Source organism: Myodes glareolus, chromosome 5 (assembly GCF_982192425.1).
Source record: "Myodes glareolus chromosome 5, mMyoGla1.1, whole genome shotgun sequence".
In the NCBI taxonomy this organism is placed as follows: domain Eukaryota; kingdom Metazoa; phylum Chordata; class Mammalia; order Rodentia; family Cricetidae; genus Myodes; species Myodes glareolus.
This window is the reverse complement of record NC_142030.1, coordinates 24935832-24957385: the sequence shown is the minus strand read 5'-3', so window position 1 is coordinate 24957385 and position 21554 is coordinate 24935832. Positions and strand designations below refer to the sequence as shown.

Below are 21554 nucleotides of genomic sequence, written 5' to 3'. Positions count from 1 at the left end.
CAGACTGTCCATCATCCCAGACAACCTGAAATGACGCTGGCTTTGGTGAAGAATCAGTGTCTATAGATTTCCTTTAAGACCCTTGATGAAGCCTGGGTCGGGTACCACAGAGGAAGTGCTGCCTCCTAGAAAGATCAGCTCTGCCTACACATCCCTGGAAAGTCTGAGGTGTGGGTGAAAATGAGATAATAGGGCACGGGCATGTATGTACAGATAGAACCGCATGGCACCTGTGTGTACACGTGTGAGAGATTAGGCTTTGGTGAGGAGAAATCTCACACTCATGTTCAACTCAGAGGACATTAGAGGGCATTCAAGACTTGTTTTTCCTCTCTGCTGAGTAACTTCCATTTCACATTTAACAAATATGAAGCATCATCTTTGGATTATTTCATATTCAGCAGACAAATATGCAGAAATGACTTTGGTTTGGCTAAGAGGTCCCCAGACACATATACACACAAACAACAAAAGTTGCCAAACTTCTTCATATTTATCTTGATTCCTGAGGCTGTGTCAAAATCTTTCTCACTCCCAGCATCCCCCTGGGTCTACCAGCCTTGTTCTTCTTCATATGATGCCCAAATCCCAGACTGGCCCAACACATGCCTAATGACTTGAGAGGTGGCTTGGGTGACATGGGGTGACCCACACTGTTAGCATGGAACAGTGAATGCTACTTCTGCCTTTGTCAGGGGAGTTTTTTCCCTTTAACTCTGTGTTTTCATCTGTAGCATAGAGTAGACTCTGTAAAGTAGTTGAAGGAAAGAGTGACCCAGATAGCTTTCATGACCTCATTCGCCTTCTAGGACCAGGAATGGTAAAGAGCAAACCCAGAGCTGCAGAAGATGCCTCTCTTTCTGGGTAGAGGGTGATCACCAATCACAGACCCTTGTGCAACGTCATCCACCGAGTTTCATTTAGGTATTACACTGCTGGGATGTTAAACCTAAACATCATCACAAGATTTCCAGGAAGAATAGGTAGATAGCACAAATACAAAATGAAGCTAGAGATCTTTCTAAACACAAAACAGTGGTCAGCACTGCACGTAATACAATAGTCCTTTGGCTTGCCAAGACCTTAACCATGACCTTGCTAAGCTCCAACAGGTCCTGGATCTTCACACACACACACACACACACACACACACACCTCACTTCCAAACATCATCCAACACGCGAGTCTCCTTCCTACCCAGCCTCTCTTGTTTCTTTCCCCCACCCCTATCCGAGCTCCTCAGCCCTCCAAAGCACAAACTCATGAGCAGCGGGCTATCTCTCTAAAGCTTGGGACACATGAGAATCAGCATGAGGGATGGTGGTGGAAGGCTTGTAAGGTGCCAGAGGAACTTGTTAGTCCTCAACACCACAGAACCACAACAGTGAAGCATTAAGACTGAGACCTTGTCTTTGCCAATGCTCTCCAGGTATGTGACCTTTCTACCGGGTACTGGAGCCCGGGTCAAACATCTCGTCATCTGGTCCTGCCACCATTTTCTGTTATTCTGCCCCTCCTGGCCCAGCTGCCTCTTCTTCCTTCCTAAAATGCAGAGCCACACACAATCTCTTTAGGTTCCGTCTGTTTATTTTAAAACCAGAATAGTCACTAGGAAAGTCTCTTTGGTGGCTCTAAAGCATTGCCATGGGCCGTTTTTACATTCTCATTGAGTGCTCCTGCCTAATTGTCCTCCCTTGAATAGAAGTTTAACTGAGTCTCAGCTAACGAAATGAAGGGGTAGAAAAATGACACTTGTGAAACTATATCCTAAAGGCTGTCTGGCCTTCTCCCTAGGTCGACTACCCTGGAAGCCCAGCCACCATGCTGTGACAAAGCCTGCCAGGGGACAACAGTGTCCACTCTCACACTTGGGAGAGAGGAGCCCTCCTAGGCAAGCCCCACCACAGCAACTTCCTGCAACTTTAAGGTAGCCCCCCGAGCAAGAGCAGTTTAGCGAAGCCCAGTCACCTAAGCAGAGCCACATGAGAAGTGATTATTGCTGCTTTGTCTTGCAAAGTTTTGAGGTGACGTAGTGTCAAACAAAGAGTAACTGCAACAAGTCGCTCCAGTCAATTTGGCCTGCCACAAAGCGAAGTGTCCATTTCTTAATATTGCCTAGACTTTAACCTCACTAATTTGCTGGTGGTCTTGAGACTTAGAATAACGACTTAGGTCATAGGGTAAACGAGTCAAGTGGGCAAGAGTGATACCTAAGGACTCGAGTTTGGTGACAAACTGCCTTTCTCTTGAAGTCTTAGTAGTGAGTCCCCAAGTAGCATCTGAGCCAGTTTTCATTACTTTCTTTGACCTCTGGGTGGCACACTCAGTGTTGCCCTTCTGGCTCCAAGCTGCTCCTTCTCCATCACTGTGTCTGAAGCCAAATTCTCCAGGCTTCTGTAGAAAATTATCTCTACCTCTCATCCCTCATCTTTTGAGGACAAAAGATGGCACCTTTGTCCTCATCTCTGGAAAGGAGGATAATAATGGTACTTGTCCCTCAGGAATGTTGTAAGGACAGCACCAACACACAAGAAGGGCTTTAGAAAGCCAGGCAGTGGTGGTGCATGTCTTTAATCCCAGGACTCAGGAGGCAGAAACAGGTGGATCTCTGATCTAGAATGAGTTCTAGAACAACCAAAGCTACACAGGGAAATCCTATCTCAAAAACAAAAAAGCAAAACATAACAAAAAGGCAGGGGCTTTAGAACAGTGTACATGAATGTGAATAATTATTTGAATCTCGCTCTCTTTGTGTGAGTGTGTGTGTATGTGAGTGTGTGTGTAAGTGTGTATGTGAGTGAGTGTGTGTGTCAGTGTGTGTATGTATGTGAGTGTGTGTATGTGTGTGAATGTATGTATATGTGTATGAGTGTGAGTGTGTGAGAGTGAGTTGTGAGTGTGTGTGTGTACAAGTGCACATGTTCATGTTTGTAGAGGACAAAAATTAAAATTAGGCGTCTCAAACACTCTCCTCCTCACATTTTGAGATATGGAGTCACTGAATCTGAAGTTTGCTGATTCCGCAAGCCTGACTAGCCAGGAAGCATCAGACATCCTATTTCTGCATCCCCAGTGACGGGATCACAGACATGTCTTAGTCCTTGTTCCATTGATGAAGAGACACCATGACAAGGTGAGTCTTAAAGGAAAGCATTTAAGTGGGGACTTCTTGCAGTTTCAGAGGTTTTGTCCATTATCATCACGGCAGACGCAAGGCAGCATGCAGGGCACTGAAGCAGTGACTGAGCTACGTCCTGATCTGCAGGCAAAGAGAGCAAGACAGGGTCCGGCAGGAGCTTTTGAAACCTCATAGTCCACCCCCAGTGACACACTTCCTGCAACAAGGCCATGCCTCCTAATTCTTCTAATCTTTTCAAACAGTTCCACTCCCTGGTGATTAAGCATTCAAATACAGGAGCCGGGGGTGGGTGGGTGGGGAGAGCATTCCTATTCAAACCACTATAAGACATGTGCCTATTTCTTATAAAAACATTGGTACTGGGGTCACATTGAAGTTCTGCTAAAGGAAAAACACCACCATCATCTTCCTTAGATTCCCAGGGCAGAACACCAAGTGTGAGGATAACCAGTGAATGCCCTGGGCAGGTGATAGGAAGGCGTGGGCTTCCTTTGTGACCTGAAATAGCCACTGTCCTGTTACCCTCGCTGCCAGAAATGGGGATGATGGGGAGCACATGCTTCTTCTACTTGGCTCTTTCCTCCTTGCAGTATTCCTTAGAGGCAATCATAGATTTCCTCCCTTGCTGGGTTCATTGACTCAGCAGATAACCCCACGGCAACCTAAACCCTACGACTCCCAAGTTGTGCTTGTGTATGACTGTGAGTCTTGTGAATCCTCAACAAAACTTTAAGTGTCTCAAGGGCATGGATATCTTGTGCTTCTACAGTATTTTTAGCAAATTGGTAAACATTTATGGAGCACTTACGAGATGCCAGGTCACGCGCTAGGCTTTGTGTATACTTTCCTCATTTGGTTCAGGGCCCCTGAAGGGTTCTGGACCCGTGAGGACAGAAGCAGAGGCTACCAGCAAACTCACCTGTGGGCCTGAGTTCTACCACCAGCTCTACCACAAATTCCCCTAGAGTCTGGGCTGAGGGGGCAGTTTCCTTAAAGGGCTCAGTTCTCTCTTCATTGAAGGAATTGGGATAAATGAGAGGGGGGGGATTCACAGCTGCCCCTCAGCCCCAACACTCTAGATTTTTAAGAAATGCTTTAACTTATTTCTAACATTTCTATACATTTACACAATATATCTTTATTATATCCACCCCAACTCCACACTCCCAGCCCTCCTGTCCTCACATATCCCCCTCCTACCCTTAACCTCCCCTCCTTTTTTTATAGCCATTGATTCAAATCAGCCTGCATACATGTGGTTGCATGGCCACCCATTGGAGTATGTGCAACCAATTGGTGTCTTTACCCCCAAAGAAAAACGACACCCCCTTCAGCCATCAGCTGCATCCTAGCAGGAATGGAGCTCCATGGGTCCCTTCTCCATCCATCCCGGAATGCTGACTGGCTCTCCCTAGCACAAGCTGTGTGTAGGTGACCTCAGCTGTTGTGAGCTCCTGAGCGTATCAGCCATGTCACATCTAGAAGACAGCATCTCACAGCGCTCCCTCCATCCCCTATTTCTTATATACTCTCAGACACTTCTAGGATGTTCCCTGAGCCTGGGACGAGCAGAGTCTAGATATCGCTGTGCCGTGTAGGGACGGGCACTCTACGGTCACTCGCTCTCAGCCCTTTGACCAGTTATGAGTTATCTGTATTACTCACTGTCCACTGCCAAAAACGACTTCTCTGACCAAGGTTGTTGATGCTCTGTATGCCGCCAGCGGCTGGCCCACCGTAGCTTAGCAGTACTGGCCCCAGCTCAGGAGGGATGTGGTTCCTATCTAGCCCAGGCGCAAGCCATCTAGCGGTAATAAGAGCTTTGGTTACTCAACACATCACAAAGCACCAAGATGCCTTAGTTTCATCAGTACTCCTACCCAGCCCACAAAGGAAATCTCTGCCAGACCCAGGCCGAAGTGGAGATGGTGAGAGACACCCACCCACACAGCCCTTTTCAGAAGCCCATCGGCTCCTGTCTGGAATGAAAATCACCAGTGGTAAAGGCTGCGAAGAGTCAGTCTGCTGGGCAGCCTGCAAGGTCACTCTGGGACAGAGATGAAACCCTGGCTGGAGTCAGATTTGAGATCTGAACTCACCAGGGAGGAGCCGGTGCCAAGCCTGAGGCTGCTGGAACCACGACCTCTCACCTCTGGGAGAGACAGCAAAAGTGCAGCCAAAGGTCTCCATGGAAACAAGGCTAACCCATGGCTCCCTCTGGGTCCTGGAGGCATCTTCAAAGTAGAGCAAGCCTGAATAAATAGAAAAGAAAGGCAAGCCCGCAGGAAGGACTGGAATTTGAGACTTGCTCTCTCTGAGCTGTGCCAAGGGGCATGTCTTCAGGGGACTGCCGCAGACCTAGAAGCAGAAGCTAAAACCATGCCATTTGGTTCACCATGGAGCGCATGTAGTAAAACCCTGTTAACTGGTCCATGGTTGGTCAGAGGTCTCACAGACAGTGCAGATTGCCGGGGTGACTCTGAGATTCACCATGAAATTGTAGCTCCTGTATGTGATAGTGTTGGAACTGTGATAAATTACGCCATTGTGACAGAGAGCTTCGGGTACCTTCATAAAAGCACTTCTTTACTCCTCTTTCAAAAGACTCCAAAGGTAAGGATGGGGAGCCACACCTATAAACCCAGCACTCAGGAGGCTAAGACAGCATGGTTGCTGTGAGGTGGAGGCCAACCTGGACTACACCATGAGACCTTATCGGAAAAACTTAAAAGAAATTAAAAATAAGGGCCCATAATAAGAGCTCCCCTCAGCTGCTCTACCATGTAAGGACAATGGAAAGGGGCCATCTGTAATGCCATTTAACAGTCCTAAAATAGTGAGGCCTTCTCTGACCTATGACTCTGGGTTCCTCCCATGCACTGTGCATCTGCAAACGCACATGCAAACCGCCTCTGTCTTTCAGGTCCTTTCCTTGTGTCTCATCTCCCTGAATTCTCAATGATTCATCAGGGTGCAGAATGCTATTGAAACCAAATCTGCACTGTCCGGTGTTCTCTGGTTTCTTCTCACTGCCCCGTACTGAGTGATCAGCTACAGAAGAGAACACACTGGTTATATTGCACAGCATAAGTTTCCTTCTCTGTCCTTAACACCAGCTATAGGCAATTTGAAAGCGTGAGCTGTGTCTGCCTTCTTCTCCACAGTGCCCTGGGAGTGCTTCATAACCTCAGCTAACACGTCACAGGGGCTTCTCGATACTACTCCTTCTTCTGCCTTGCTACGGCCCCAAATCCCAACAGTACAGCCCTCAAGTTCCACTTCTTCTAGAATTTTGGCTAGAATATGCATTTTAACATATTTGCTAAGAGAATTATGACATGCTTATGCTTCTGGGCAAATACTTCTTGTGTAGAAGGTTACCTGTGTACTACAGAGGCTTAGCTGAATCACGTGGTTAAAACTCTGAAAGTCCAGCACCTTCCTAGAGTCCCAGGCTCGGCCTTGCTAGCAGAAAATCCCTCCAGGCAAGGATCTTTTGATAAACTGCAGGACATTCTCGACCCAACCCCCTGCCCCTGCGTGGGGATGTGGTGTGTGAGAAAGTGCTAGGTCAGAGTCCTGGAGTCCACAGAGGCCTGGTGGGCCCGGTGCTCACGATGACCAGAGCCAGGGTAGAAGATCCAGGCATGAGAAGAGAGGCAAATGATTGCGTTATAGGTAAAAACCAGAATATAATGCAAAATGTCAAGGGAGAGGTAGGCTGAGACTACAAAAAAAAAAAGGACTGAAGATCACAGGGTTAGGATTTACAGTACTGGAAAACTGGTAACGGATGGGCTCAGGGCAAAGTCATGGTCACAGCTGCTGTGATGGCAGCCACCTCTGCCCGACCTGTGGTGGTGGAGAGCTCTCCTGAGGAGCGATGTCTGTTTGCAGAGAGAGCATGCAAGCTTCTGCTGAAGTGAAGGCTCACGCTGGACAGACGTCACTCCCTGACAGCTTCACACCAGCTGGTGTGAGAAGCTGGTTCATCAAGGTGAGGTGAGAACAGGCACTAATTGTTCTAGGATTGAGGCCCGCCAAAGCCAGCTGTATGCAGACCCCAGGCTCTCAGCATTTAGGTCTAAGAATTTTAGAAAGAAGCTTGACTCTGTTGTTCTTATGTGTGGGTTATAGAACTAAACCTAAATTCCTTCTCCTCCTCTTCCTCCTTCTCTTCTTCCTTCTCCTCTTCTTCCTCCTCCTCCTCCTTCTCCTCCTCCTCCTCCTCCTCCTCCTCCTCCTCCTTCTTCTTCTTCTTCTTCTTCTTCTTCTCCTCTCTCTCTCTCTCTCTCTCTCTCTCTCTCTCTCTCTCTCTCTCTCTTTCTCTCCAATATTGGGGGTTGAGCTGAGGGTAGAGAATCATACCACCTTGAACACCCACAATAGGTTTTCATTATGCTTCAGATTTTTAGACTGTATCTCATCAAGTGACCCAGGTTGGCCTTGAACTCACCGTTCTGCCTAGGCAGCCTTCAAATTAAGAGCCTCTGCCTCTTAAGCAGACAGGAAAAGAGGCCTGTGCCACCTGGCCTGGCTCAAAGCTCGGCTTTTAAACTTCATGAAACTGATGGCATTTGTGGGAACAATTCGTGATTTTTTTCTACAGAAAGGAAGTCGAATAAAACTTAAGAGAAGTTGAAAACACATTTAAATGAAATACAGAGCACAGCATGACAGTCTACAACAGCCAGATGGACAGTTTGCCGAAACCAGATCACAGACCCCCAGTCCTCCTCACACAATTCCCCAACAGCACAAACTCTGTGGTCTTCAGAACCATCAGTTAGGGTACTACTGGGGTCAGGTCTTCGAGACAAAGAAAACCCTGCATCTTTCCTGATACTGGGAAGTGGGAGGAATATCCAGGAATAAAGCAGAATTAAGTGAGCGTCAACAATGCCGTCTCTGGTGCCTGGCCAGCTTCAAGTGTGTCCATGACAACAGGAGAGGACCAACCACTCAGGACCTGGCAGAGCATCCACCTAGACAGCTCTGGAGACTCAAATCCCTTGGCTCTTCTTCTGGAACACCTTACCCCACCAACCTTGCTACTCAATTCTTCTTCTGCCTTCTGACTACCCGCCCTTCTCAGTTTTCTCCTTAGCTGATGCCAGAATCCAGTTTCATCGGCCATGTGTTCGAAGAAGGATGAGTCTCAGGCAGATGAACAAACGGACAAACTACAAGCGTCAGTGACTAACAAACCAGCAGATTCTCTGTTCAGTCCCAAAGAGAATGTCTTTGATTGGTAGTGGCTGTCTCCCTTCTCAATGAGGACAGGCTCTCGGGATAGAATGTACAAGCCCAGCCCATCTGATCCTATAACCCTATCACGCATATTAACTCCGTGGTTGAAATACGGACTTTAGAACAAGCTGCATCGTCTTCAATGTCAACTGGCCTTGACTGTCTGAGTAAGCAAGCTGATGGCTGCTCAGGCCTAAGTCTTCTCCTCTCTAAGTGGAATGCTAACAGCAGTACCGTCTGGTAGGACCTGCCTCAGAACTAAATGAGTTAATCCTTAAAACAGGGCTTGGCATTCAAGCTCGCCTACTATTGTTACAAGCGGAGCTGTTTAAATGACTGGAACCCATCTCATTTCACAGCAAATGCGTTCTGATCCTCCCTCATACATGGCAGGGGCTCATGCATGCGAAACAATCCTGACGTTACAACACACCTTGGCAGCAGAAACAAACACACCAAAGGCAGACAAAAAGCCTGTCCTCTTCTGCTCTAATAAGAAGCAGTCCATGTTAGCATTCAGGGTTGTCAGACTAAATCTCTTACCCGGACTTATTTTCCCCAGTGGATCTAGTCCTATGTTCGTTAGAAATGTGGGACACTTGAGTTACTAGCAGGTGACCTGGGGAGACTCTACAGTTTCTGTTTTGAGGGATTTTTAGGACCTGGATTTTATGATTTCTCTGGGAGTTGGTTTAGCCCAAGATTTGAGTTGTTCTCTAAGCTGCTGGGGGCAGGCCGTGGCTCTTTTTCAAATGGTCTGGAATTCCATCCCTTCTAAGAAACACATATTCTAACTGGTAATCCTCATCCATGAAACCTATGAACTTCAACAAACTGATCGAGAAAGAATTATCACAAATGTGTTCTTTCTTCTTTGTTGAGCTCCCCTGTAAGATTTTGAATGAAAATGGAAGACCTGCAGAGACCGGGTTTCGGTAATTGAGAAGTGAATCTGCAGCCCCAAACAGAAGACTAGCATAGCTCACCTAGGGGCAAGATGAGGAAAAGGCCTTTTCATCAAGAGGAGAAAGAGGTGGCTGAGTAGGAAACAGGGCCAGGGAAAGAGGCTTGGAAGTCCATAGCTCCCTTGGGCTTCAGCAGAAAGAGCTGTGCAACCAGCAGAGGTGTGGGTGGAAAGGAGGAGGCGGAGTCTCCCTTAAGAAGGCTGTGTCCTGGTGTCCCCCCACCAGGAGGGTGTGTCTTGGTTTCATTTGATCCTGGGGATTGGTGAGTTGCACATCCGGCCATCAACTCCACCAAATGTGCATCCAATCAGTGTCATTTTTCCAACCCTTGCCCAGATCTAGCTAGGGAGGCAGCCGTGAAAGCCAGAGGCTCAGCCTGAAGCAGGCAGGATCCCAGGGCTCTGTGGCAGGCTCGGCTCATGAAATAAGACACCCAGCAAGAGAAGCTGAAAGGGAAGTCACAGCCAAGCGAACACACCCTCAGCCTTGAGCGCTGAGCCCAGAGGCCTAAGAGGGTGGAGACTGCAGGGAAGAGTGGCCAGACGTTCCCGCTCAGCTCCTCTACAGGACCACAGGTTCTCCAGACTGTAGTTCCGCCCGGCCCACATTTCCAAATGCTTCAGTTGCCTGTGGTAAAGGATGCCGTTTCTGTGTCCCCTGTGGATCAGTTGCTCCGATGGACTCATGGAATTCACCTTGTCCTTCTCCCCCGCCCTTTAGACAGCACCAGAGGACAGTGAATGCATGACATAATATGATCTACAGCAATAACCAGAAGGAAGATGCGCATAGCTTCACAATGAGAGAGCTCAGATGTTTTCAGTCTGAGAGATGTAGAACCTAATGACAAGCACCCTGGTACATTTCAAGCCAGAAACACTGGATTCATTAGCTCAGTGCTACCACTGACCTGCTGTGTGACCCAGGACAGATCATAGCCTCTCTCGGCATTAATTGATCCATAAGATGGGATGATGACATGGATCCCAAATGACAATTGTTGGAATTAAATAATACAGTCTACTTCAAGCAGTTTGTCATCTGTAGTACAGCAGTTGTTCAATAAACAGTGGTTGTGAGCAAAGATCCTGACTCCTTCGTCCTTACAGCTTTCCCTTCAAACCTGCTGGAGGGACTGTCCAACCTGCCGGTGGGACTGTGCAGAGACTTGGACACCGGCGCCACAACACCGCAGTCCCTCCGCAGGTCTCCTCCTTTCCCCTTCTTCACAGTGATCGCATGCTTCATTTCTCACTCAGTGCAAAGACCTTCTTTGCCCTGCTCTCTTGCCTCGGCCATTCCCTCGGATGTGAAAACCATCCGTTTCTATATGAAGGCGCAGTGATAGGTTGGAAGGAGTATCATCTACTTTGCTTGCCAAAAGCTTGACAAAACTAATCGATCCCCAGAAAAATTGTTCTAGAAATTAAGTCTCAGTTCTAGAAATGAGTCCCAGAGTGAAGTGGTGCTGGAGGCGGTGAGCAAGACACGTGGATCTCTAGGTCTGAATTATTTTTCACAGAAACAAATCCTCCTCCGTAAACTGAGACTTTCCGCATGACTCAGTGAAGGGAGGTGTAATTTATGTGCTTGAGATTTTAGGGAACACACAACCAGCAGGGCTAAAAGAAAGGCATAAAAAATAGTCTGGTTTTTTGTGAATTAATAAATGCTGTTTGGACTGTAGAATATTCCCATCAGCTACTAACGAAGAGATTTCCAGGCTCTTACGAATCTTAAAGATCGGGATCAGTATGCATTCATTTAATAGTCAGTGAGCAATTTCTCAGGGCCAGTACTGCGCTAAGTACCCAGGATGCAATCTAACACAGTAACTGCCTGTCCAGCCCCGTAGAGCAGAGTGGGAGGTTCAGAACAAGAAAAGCCAATTAAGAACGGTGTAAGCAGGTGAAGATGGGGCAATGCTGCCAGCCCATTGATCATCTGACAAGTTCAGAAGGGTGAGATAACTTCCCAGGTGAAAACAACTCCCAAGACAAGCCCTAAGGTGTAAGACTAAAGTCACAATAAGCAGGTGGGGACATAGCAGCAGCCTTGTGCCCCTGGTGTCCCTAGACTCAGAGGGTTAGGAGCTCCAGCAAAATGAGGGGAAGAGAATCTTTTTTGTGTTCCTTGGCCTTGGAGTGTGGAGCCCAAGCAGGAAGAAGTAACTCCAGACAGGAGAGGAGGTCCTAGGGATGGCATCAGAGCACAACAGGAAGCCACTGGAGTCCTGGCAGAGAAGCAGCAGTCAGATGACTCAAAATCAGAGCAGGGGAGGCAGCGTCAAGAAGCCATTGCCCAGACAGACGACAGCGGTGGAGTGGAGGGGGAGTGCAGGGGCGTGTGGGGCGGGCTGGGGGGGGGGGTAGACACAGTAATGGGAAACAAAATGGGACCTGGTATGGTTTGAATACGAAGGTGCAAGAGATAGACATGCAGACATGCCAAGGAGGCTGCTATCCTCCTTTGGAGGCTGGAGGTCCTATCGCTGGGAATTCGCACTTAGAGTTCTCTCTGCTTGGAATGTTCTTCCCCACCTGCCTCCTAGGTTCTCTGTTGCCCATCATTGGGGCTCTTACTCAACCGCCTCACCAGGGGTCTTTCTCAATCTGCTCATACATAAAGCATAATTGATGTTCTAACCCCCCACTTCCCTCCATTTTTCTTGTTCTCATATTACCTGAGCCTTTCCCCAGAACATGGTATGTTGTGTATTTGTTAGTCAGTGAGGATGCACATTCCTTGAGAGTAATAACTCCTAGTTTTTCACTGCTTCATCTTCAGAATCTTAAAGTAATCCCTGGCATATTGTCACTCTCAAAACACCTTTAAATGAAAATACATATAGATACCAGGAGAAGAAAAAACACATGGCAGTTCAGGAAAACACGCACGGGAGATTCTGACACTTTCGTCCGTAAGTTCTTTTGACTTAGGCAATGCGTGGAAACCCACATGACTCATACACGCGTGGCTCAGTGGGTAAGGGGTGAGTGCACCTTTTCTAAAGTGCTGCAGAGCAAGAGTGGTTGGGGCTTTGGAACATGTGTGTGGGCTGTCCTGACTGAGCCCTATGTCTAAGCACACACATAATACTCACAATGCAACATGCCCCCAGATCTGACACTTTTAGATTAGTAGGTTGGTGTCCAGACCTTTCAGATTTCAGCCCTGATGAGACAGCTTAGCTGGTAAAGGTTACCCCACCAAGCCTGACTGTCAAAGTTTGATCCCCAAGACCCCACAGTAGAAATTGAGAGAATGACTCCTGCAGGTTGTCTTATGACTTCTACATGTGCACCAGTCTCTCTCTCTCTCTTATGCACACATGCACACACACATAAATAAATAAGTCAATTCAATAATTAATAAGTGGTAAGAAAATATACCGTCCTCAGAAAGGCGACCTGTCTCGCATAATCACCAAACTCTTTGCTCTGACCCAGAAGAAGAAGCCAGTAAACTGACTTCTGGCCCTTGTATTTTTTTTTAACTTTTAAATACAGGAATTTTTACTTATATTCTTTTGAGTCTCACCCCTACTCACAATTATAGCTATTAAACATATTCATATCATTATATAGAATGATTCTCTGTGCTTCTTCATAGCTGTACAGCATTCCACCTTGCTAGTAGTTCATAACTTATTCTTAACTATAGATCAACAAACAGCTGTTTCCAATTTGGAGTCATTATTAATGATGTTGTTTGAATGAACAGTCTAGTATAAACCTTTAGGTAACACACGTGTGATATTTTTAGCTATATATCTAGGGAAGCAATTAGTATGCACACATACAATTTTAATTTAATGACTACTACCAAAAGATTTATGGAAGGATTGTACCAGTGTTCAGTCTTACTGACAGTGATGGTTATTTTTCCACTATGCTATATCCTCCCGTACTTTTGCCTACTAGGTTGGGAGAGTTCTCTGTATGTTCTGAACTCAAGCCCTTATTGCACAGAAGTGCATCAATGTGTCCCCTGAAAGCTGTTTGCCTTTACCATTTCAACAGTAACTTGGTGAACCTAAATTCTTGGCTTTGCCTCAGAGAAATGCAAATCAAAACAATTCTGAGATTCCATCTTACATCCGTAAGAATGGCCAAGATCAAAAACACTGACGACAACTTATGCTGGAGAGGTTGTGGGGAAAAGGGAACACTTCTGCATTGCTGGTGGGAATGCAAGCTGGTACAACCCCTTTGGATGACAGTGTGGTGATTTCTCAGAAAATTAGGAAACAACCTTCCTCAAGACCCAGCAATACCATTTTTGGGTATATACCCAAAGGATGCTCAATCGTACCACAAGGACATGTGCTGTTGAAGGGTCACCGTCTCTAACTCCTGAGAAGTTTTCCTTACTATAGTCCCAGCTGCCTTCATCTGAACCACCTGAATGTGCTCATCTCAGAGCTGAGGCACTGCCCCTTGGAGAACCTGTCTGGTCAGCTATCTCTGAAAGCAGACATTAGCAGAAGGACCAGCCTTTACAGGCTCCTAAGGGATGCTTCTCATATATTCAAAAATTCTGGCAGCCAGCTGACACCAAGATGGTAGTCCAAATCAGCCAGTTGGGTAGTGGATTTGTCAAAAGCTGCACATAGGCGCTGACTACTTCTTCCGTGGGGCTCATTCTTGAGCATTTGCCAGCACATCCCCAGATATTGCTCCTACCCATCCCTTGGTGCCTATCACAGAACATAAAGCCTATGGCAGTGTTTGCTGAGAAAACTGCAGTTTCCACACTTTGCAGCACTGTTTCTAAAAGCCCGTGTAGGAGCTAGAGAGCCTGCTCAGCAGGTAAGAGCATGTGCTACTTTTCCAGAGGACCCAAGTTTAGCTCCTAATATCTCTCTTGAGCACTCACAAACAACCCATCTGTAACTTCAGCTCCAGGAGATCCAACACCTTCTCTAAACTTCGCAAGTACCTTCCCTCACGTGCACACAACACATACATGCACACAATTAAAAATAATAAAAACCAAATCTTTAAAAAAGCTAAAACACCCATGTAAATAAATTCTCCTAGCGACATTCGTGAGGCCCCATCCTCCCCTCCTGCAGGACAATCAGTATGTCCCGCTCAATTATTGTACACAGTGATTGGCCCCTGAGACTTTGCAGGTGAATCCATGAAGACTTTCAAGAATATCACGGAGTTATGCACAACTGAGTGCAAAGCAGTGTGTGACAGAAGTCAATCTTTCCAGTGCCCAGACCTCCAAAGATATTTATAAGCCATCTGCTGTCCCTAAAGAGGTCTACAAAGCAGCCTTTCCCACAAAAACCTAGAGTAAAAACAGCCAGGTATTTCCTAGAGCCAAAAGCACATGGAACTCACAAAGCCCTGAGCAAGGAGCCTGTGAGGCTGCTGTGTTAGATTCCTGGGCCTGCCCCTTGCTGTTCCCTCCCCAAACAGGATGGGGAAATGTCAGAAGGCTCGAAAACACATGATTCACATCACCTATGCCCCATGAGGGGGTTGAGGTTTTCAGGAAAAGAAATGAGCAAAGTTTTATTTGCTGCACAATTTCCAAAGCCAGAAGTGGGCGAGAGAATGAATATAAATTAAACAGACATGACTCCCAGCATCTCAAAGTAGTTAAGTAACTGTCAAGCCTTTTGTTTTAGAGGGAGAATACCACCCAATACTTTTTAACCAAAAGAATGCAAGCTGTGACAGGGAGCAGAGGAAGAAAATCTCCTAAGGAAGAGAACTGAGGCCTGTGTGATTCAAACAAAGATTACTCAACACTGTAATTGCTTTCATTTATTTTTAGTCATCATAAGCCGCTTGCTTGGAAATTAAAAAACAAAATTAAGGAAGGCATAAGCGATGTTTATAAGTATGTTTATAAACAAGACAGGCACGGGACTCCAAAAGAATGAGAATTGCTCATCTGTTACAGAGGAAGGAACTGAAATTCCAGCCATGAGATCTGGAAGAACACAGGCTAAGGAGCTATGAATCAGTAGCTCATAGCCAGCACTAACAAGTTCCAGCACACAGTAGGTCTACTAGAAGGAGCCGCTAAATAAATGAATGAAGAGGTATGAGTCAGCCTCGGGAAGAGTTGACCTGCCTGCCCTAATCCAAGCACAGAGATCTTCCTCTAGGAGAGCAGAATGGGTTATTGGGAAGATGGGGTCTGAAGCCAGGCTGCCTGGGCTACGCAGAAACAGCTCTCTACCTGCCAGCTGTGTGACTCTAAGTGGCCTTCATAACATCCTTGAACTTCAATTTCTTCTTCTTTAGGATGAGAGCCCTGATAGCCTGGCTCCTTTGCAGCAGACACAACATATGACAAGACAGGACTACATCCTGTGTCCTATGTCCTTGCTAAACCCTTTGAAAAATTAACCTGAGAACAAACCTTGGAGCGTTATTTATAAACAGTACTGTATTTATTTTCTAGCAGCTCATCAACTTCAAATAAAACCAAAGTCTACCAAAAACTTAAATAAACTAAAAAATGACAAGGCATGCTTTAGAAAAGAGCATCGTCTGTTCTATAAAGTCTCCACCGTTTGCCAAGGAACAGGTGAGCCAGCCTGCCAGTCAAGAGCACGGAGTCTAAGCCTTAACTCCCTCTGTGTAAGCCCTAATGTTTCTCTTTGTTTCCTATCTGACCCAAAACAAATGACTTCCCCTCTCTACTTGTGCCTCTTAATCTGTAAATGAGACTTGTGACTTACAGTTACCCCGTAGGGCCGTGGCAAGGACTAAACATTGGCAATTTGTTAGAAGAACAAGCATTGGCCATCACCAGGCTCAATAGACAGTCATGCAAGGTCATTTGAGTTTATGTAAATCCAGCTGCATGGTGGAGAGTGGTGTTGTCTTGGGATTGGTCATCCTCACAGCCCGTATCACAACTGGAGCCAGATCCGTGGTCCCAGTCCACATGCAGCCCTGACCCAGAGCTGAAGAGATGCACAAATAACCAACAAAGCCAACACTGATTACTGGAATAAAGTCCCGTGACAATTGGCTTGAATTATGGAAATTGGGCCACACATCAAAAGTGGAGGCTACTATCTGGAGAACATTTAAGGGAAATCTAGGGGTCTAGGTCTTTGAAATCAGTGGAAACAACTTACAACATTGCAACCCATTGGCATAAGACTACACCATCCAAAGTCAGCCCAAGGAAGATGCGCAAGCAGGTGCCGAGGGACCCACCGGGAGCAGATAGTTCTCATGTTACCCCTCCACCCTTGGCACTTTCCTGCGTCTTCTCCAACCAGAGTTCTGGCATAAGCATAACCCAGTTCAGCCCAGGACAGCTTTGGGACTCGTGTCTACTGACGCACCCTGTGCCCCTCCTCTGTGACTCATAGCAGTCTTCCTTACAGGCAGATTGAAAACCCACATGGATTTTTTTTTAATAGAGATAGTGTGTAAATGTTCTCCAGCTAACAGAACCTAAAATCAATAAACTTGGAGATTTTGTGGAGCTTCTGCTGCTTGTGGGAGGTTAAGATCTGGGAGGTTGAAGCTGCCTTCCCAATCTTGCCTGATCCTCTTGTTTACTTTGAGGCAGATATTTAACCTAATTGTGTCTCTGTTGCCATATCAATAAAATATAACAATAGTATTTACAACACATGGTGACCATAATATTGAGCTAACATATGCAAGCAGTTAGGAGGTACCCAGAAAATAGGCTAGCTGTGATTGGCACACCACTTGCACTGGGTGGGAAAGACATCCACACAAATGGAGAGAAAGGAAGTGTCGCACTGGCTAGGACAAAAGGTTGGAGCCATTTGTGTATGCTGGTGTTTCCACTGTAAAAAGATGTAGTCTCATATGTTTCATTTTAATAAAATATTTTTATTAATTATTTCAAATTTTCATGTAATGTATTATGATCATAGTTCCTCATTTTTCTTCCCCTAGCTTCCCCAAATCTAACTCTTAAACCCCTATCCCTTCTGACTTCCTGGTTTTCTTGCCCTCTTTTTATTTCTTTAACAACCCACCAAGTCCAATATCCACATACTCCTGGGTGCACGGCCATCCACTGGAACATAGGTCAACCTACCAGGGGCTACACCCTTAAAGGAAACTCTCTCTCTCTCTCTCTCTCTCTCTCTCTCTCTCTCTCTCTCTCTCTCTCTGAAGCCATCAACTGTCAATTGCTTCTTAGCTAAGGGTGGGAGACTGTGAGTCCCCAAGCTAGAACATTGACTTGGTCTTGTGTGGGTCTCATGCAAGCAACCTTGCTATCTCCTCAACTTCTGGCTTCGGAGATGGTCTCTGAGTCAGGGTGGGCACGGGGGACACAGCCCATCTGTGGCTGGGCTCTCTACCGACACCTACATTCTACACTCTAATCAGCTGTTTCTGTGTTAATCACTGTCCATCACACAAAGAAAGTTCTCTGTGGAGGCCTTAAGATGTGCCTAAGTATTCCCTTTATTAAAGTCACCGGGAACCTGTCCCAAGGCAAAGGCTCGGTGAACTGCCCCCATGCCTTCACATTGGTAATGCTGAAGTCAGTCACTGAGTCAGTTTTAGTCTAGGTTTCCAAAACAAACACCTTCGGACTAAGTTGGCCTGGAAACTTGGTGAGCTGGGTTGCAGTCCCAAAAGGCTGTGAATGAAAACACCAGATGGTTAGCTAGAGCTGATAACACTAGCCAAGAAAAATGGCACCCACAAGAATGATACACCCAATGAGCCAATGAAGACTTAGTGTGCAGCCCTGGGCCCTCCATATCCACGGTGACATCCAGTTGGAAGGCCCTAACTGCTGGCGTCAAAGTCTCAGACTACAACCCCACCCTCACTCCCATGATAGGTTAGGCACATCCCACTGGTTCTGGCCTTCACTCATCTCCTCCACCTCCACCAGAGATCCCAGTCATAAGAGAATACAACTCTCAGTGGGTCACATCTGTAACCCCAGCACTGGGAGGGGAATACAGGCAGATGAGGTTGGGGCACACTGGACAGCCAGCCTACCCCAAATGGTGAGCTGCAGGTTCAGTGAGGTAATCCATCTCGAAACATAAACTAAGTTGCAGAGCAACTGATGAAGATACCTAACATCAGCTTCCGGTATCTTTGAGTACATGCAGGGGCGTGCGCAACAGCACGAACACAGTTACATGTACACGCATGCATCTCACACATACCAAAATGATGATGAACAGCTGAAATAAATAAATAAAACCTAGCACACTCTCAACACAGCAACACATTCCTACCATAGTCACTTCTGGAATTAACAATCAAGTTTTCAACATTTTGTGGGAATGAATCTAAAAAGCAGGATGGACCTCCCAGAGGCCTGGAGAGACAATCCAAAGCAGTAGGGCAATCACTGCCGTGGTGGTCACAACTGTTGCTCAAGAGGAGGCCACTAAGGACACACGGGAGAGCAAAGCTTTGACCGCGTTCCTGGTTCCAATAAGACCTTGTCCCCCCTTTCCCCTGCCTTACCTGGGACAGCATTAAAAGAAACCAGAGAGCTTCATGTCTGTCCGCACAGGGCTTCACAGAGAATCCTCTGCCAAACACGAGAAGACAGTGGCAAGCAGTGAGTCAAAACAACCCAAAGACTGACAACCTTGTTATCTTCTTCTGACTCTACCCTACGACTTCCTGCCCAGCCAGGAGCTCTCTTCCATCCCTGAGACCCCTGCTTTGTGTGGAATGCGTTAGTAAAACAAAATTAGACTTCCTGCGGGCACCTTTGCTATACTTCTAGCAATCCAGAAGGTTAAAATCAGTTTAGCTGAATATGTGTCTATAGCCATCCAGGATGATCATGTCAACCAAGGACCTAGGAAGAGCCACGGATATATAGCGAATATATAGCTATAGGAAATATAGCTCTCAGGGCCCAGTTCCTTAACTTGCTTATTCTTCCCTTAGAACCACCTGTATCTGAATAGAACTTCTGGTACACCAAAGCCCAGTGCTGCCACTTAATTGTCATGGAACCTTGGGCAATTGAGCTTCTCTCTCCTCCAGTTTCCTTGTTCACAAATGAAGATTATGATATGCCTCCATCACAGCTCGCTACAAGGGCCGAGTAAAGGGCTTAGAAAAGTGGCTGCTGCAGAATACGTATTCAGTGGACGCTGTTTTGTTAGTGAGAGGTCACTGGTGCTCCTGTCGGCAAAACCGCTTCTTCACCGCGGAAGCATGCTGTCTCGTAGAAAACCATCACTTCATTCAACTTCCCATTCAACTTCCTCAATATGTAGATGGGAATGCAGCTCAGGGTTACCAATTCACTTATCGATAACTGTATACCTTGTTGATAGGAGCCCTGAGATGAGATTCAAGGCCTGGACTGCTCACGAACCTAACGGATTATAAATTCTTTTGTTACTCCTCCTTGGAACACACTTGTCTGTCAGTGACTAAAAGAAGGGGAAGAACGTGGTCACAACAGCACCTTGATGTGGCATGTGGAGACAGTATTTTAAGGCCAAGCCCAGTTGCCTCACTCCGTCCATATATTACATAAATAGAATAAATGCACACATATATCTCCTGCTTCATGCGTAAAAGCTGAGTATATGTGACTTATTTAAATCCTCACGGAGCTCATAGGAGACAGATACTATAGTTAGCATGAAGATATTGACGAGAAAAGCCAAAGAACAGAACAGTTAAATAGCAAGTCAAGGAATAAATCAAAGGTAAAATTAGACTTAAACTTCAGAGGAAATTCGCACTTCTAACCACTCTGCTATCCGGCTTCATGAGTACCACCTGGTTCAGATTAGCTATTGCTGCAACTATCAGCTTCAGCTTTCCTTGCTTGATTTAACCATAAGTCTTTATCGTAGTAGTCAAAGAAGATAGCTCTGGGGCTGGGGGAGCTATTAGCCTCGTGAGTGTGTGTGTGTGTGTGTGTGTGTGTGTGTGTGTTCCAGGTTCCTTTGTGGTTTTGAAGATCTTAAGAACTCACATAGTATGAATTTACATGCAATCATCCTTGGGTGATTGGCTAGTTATTTTGGATCGCTTCAAGATCTTCCTGCCCCCATAAGCAGGAGCGTTCTACTGGGGAAAGGCAATCGTCTTTGAACCTCCCTTAAATTGCTATGAAATATCTTGTTTCCAGATATTCTCAGAAGTTCCTGAACCAAGCCACGAGCTCCGGGTCTTCAGGAAATCTCAAGGCAGCTCTCTAAAATGAAGTCCCATGGCTCCTGCTCGTCAAGCTGGCCAATGGAAGAGTTATCGCCATTAGTAAGAAAGAAGAAATCAAAACATCACACCACAGTCGGACCGGATTTACACAGCCCCATTTTCATGGTATTCACTCCGCATACTAATCATTTTGGGGAGCAGAATGCCTTACTCTTAAGAAAGGAAAAGTCCAGGGATTCTTCCATGAGATAGAAGAGGAACCACCCCAGAAAAGGTCAAGTGACTTAAAGTGACCAGAGACACAGAGAGCTAGAAGTGGGAAAGTCACCTGATCACAGACACACAGTGAATGAATGGTAGCCCTAGAACCTAAACGTGGGCTTCCTGATCCTTTTTTTTTTCAATGAGGCTGCACCAAATTATATTGTGTGAGATGATTTCTGAGTTATATAATGTGCTCCTTCCAGCCCTGGGTCTGGTTTTTGACACACCAGTCTTACTGACTGAACGAAGTGGTAAGTCTTCAGATGTACTGATTTGTTCCGCGTTCATCTTTCTTTTCTAAATTGTTTAGATCCTTGTCCTATGCATCTAAGTTCTAGGCAGACAGCGTCACATTCATGGACAATCACTAAGGTTTGGGCAGGGATTCTGTTAGACTTGTGAACGGATCTGAAGGACACAGCGTTCTCGCTGTGCTGTCTCCACTGTGTTGAGCACTGTCATTGACAGAGTGTTTCTTTCCAACTACGCGGACTTTAAATTTTTCTTTTATAAAGTTTTGTAACTTTCAGCCTATAAAGCCTAGGTATATTTTTATATTATATTTAGTTATTTCTGAGTGATTACAGATACTATTGTAATTTAATTTTGGAGCTCATGTGTCTGTTACCGGTCTGCAGACATGCAATTGATTTTTGAACTGAAGAGATTTCTGATGCATTAATCAGCTCTAGGGGCAGGGTACTTGATAGATTTGGGTGGGGGTATGTAGGCAATTCTGTTATCTTCAAAATTAGTGTTCTTCCCTCTTTTCCAATCTTTACTCTTTCTCATAAAGCCTAGGAC

General features: G+C 46.1%; 1 protein-coding gene across 10 annotated transcripts in view; it reads right to left on the bottom strand.

Moving 5' to 3' along the window:
* Window positions 1–21554, bottom strand: part of Ddr2 (discoidin domain receptor tyrosine kinase 2) — a 130499-nt gene that overhangs the window by 63128 nt on the left and 45817 nt on the right. The gene's annotated exons all lie outside the window — the stretch shown is intronic.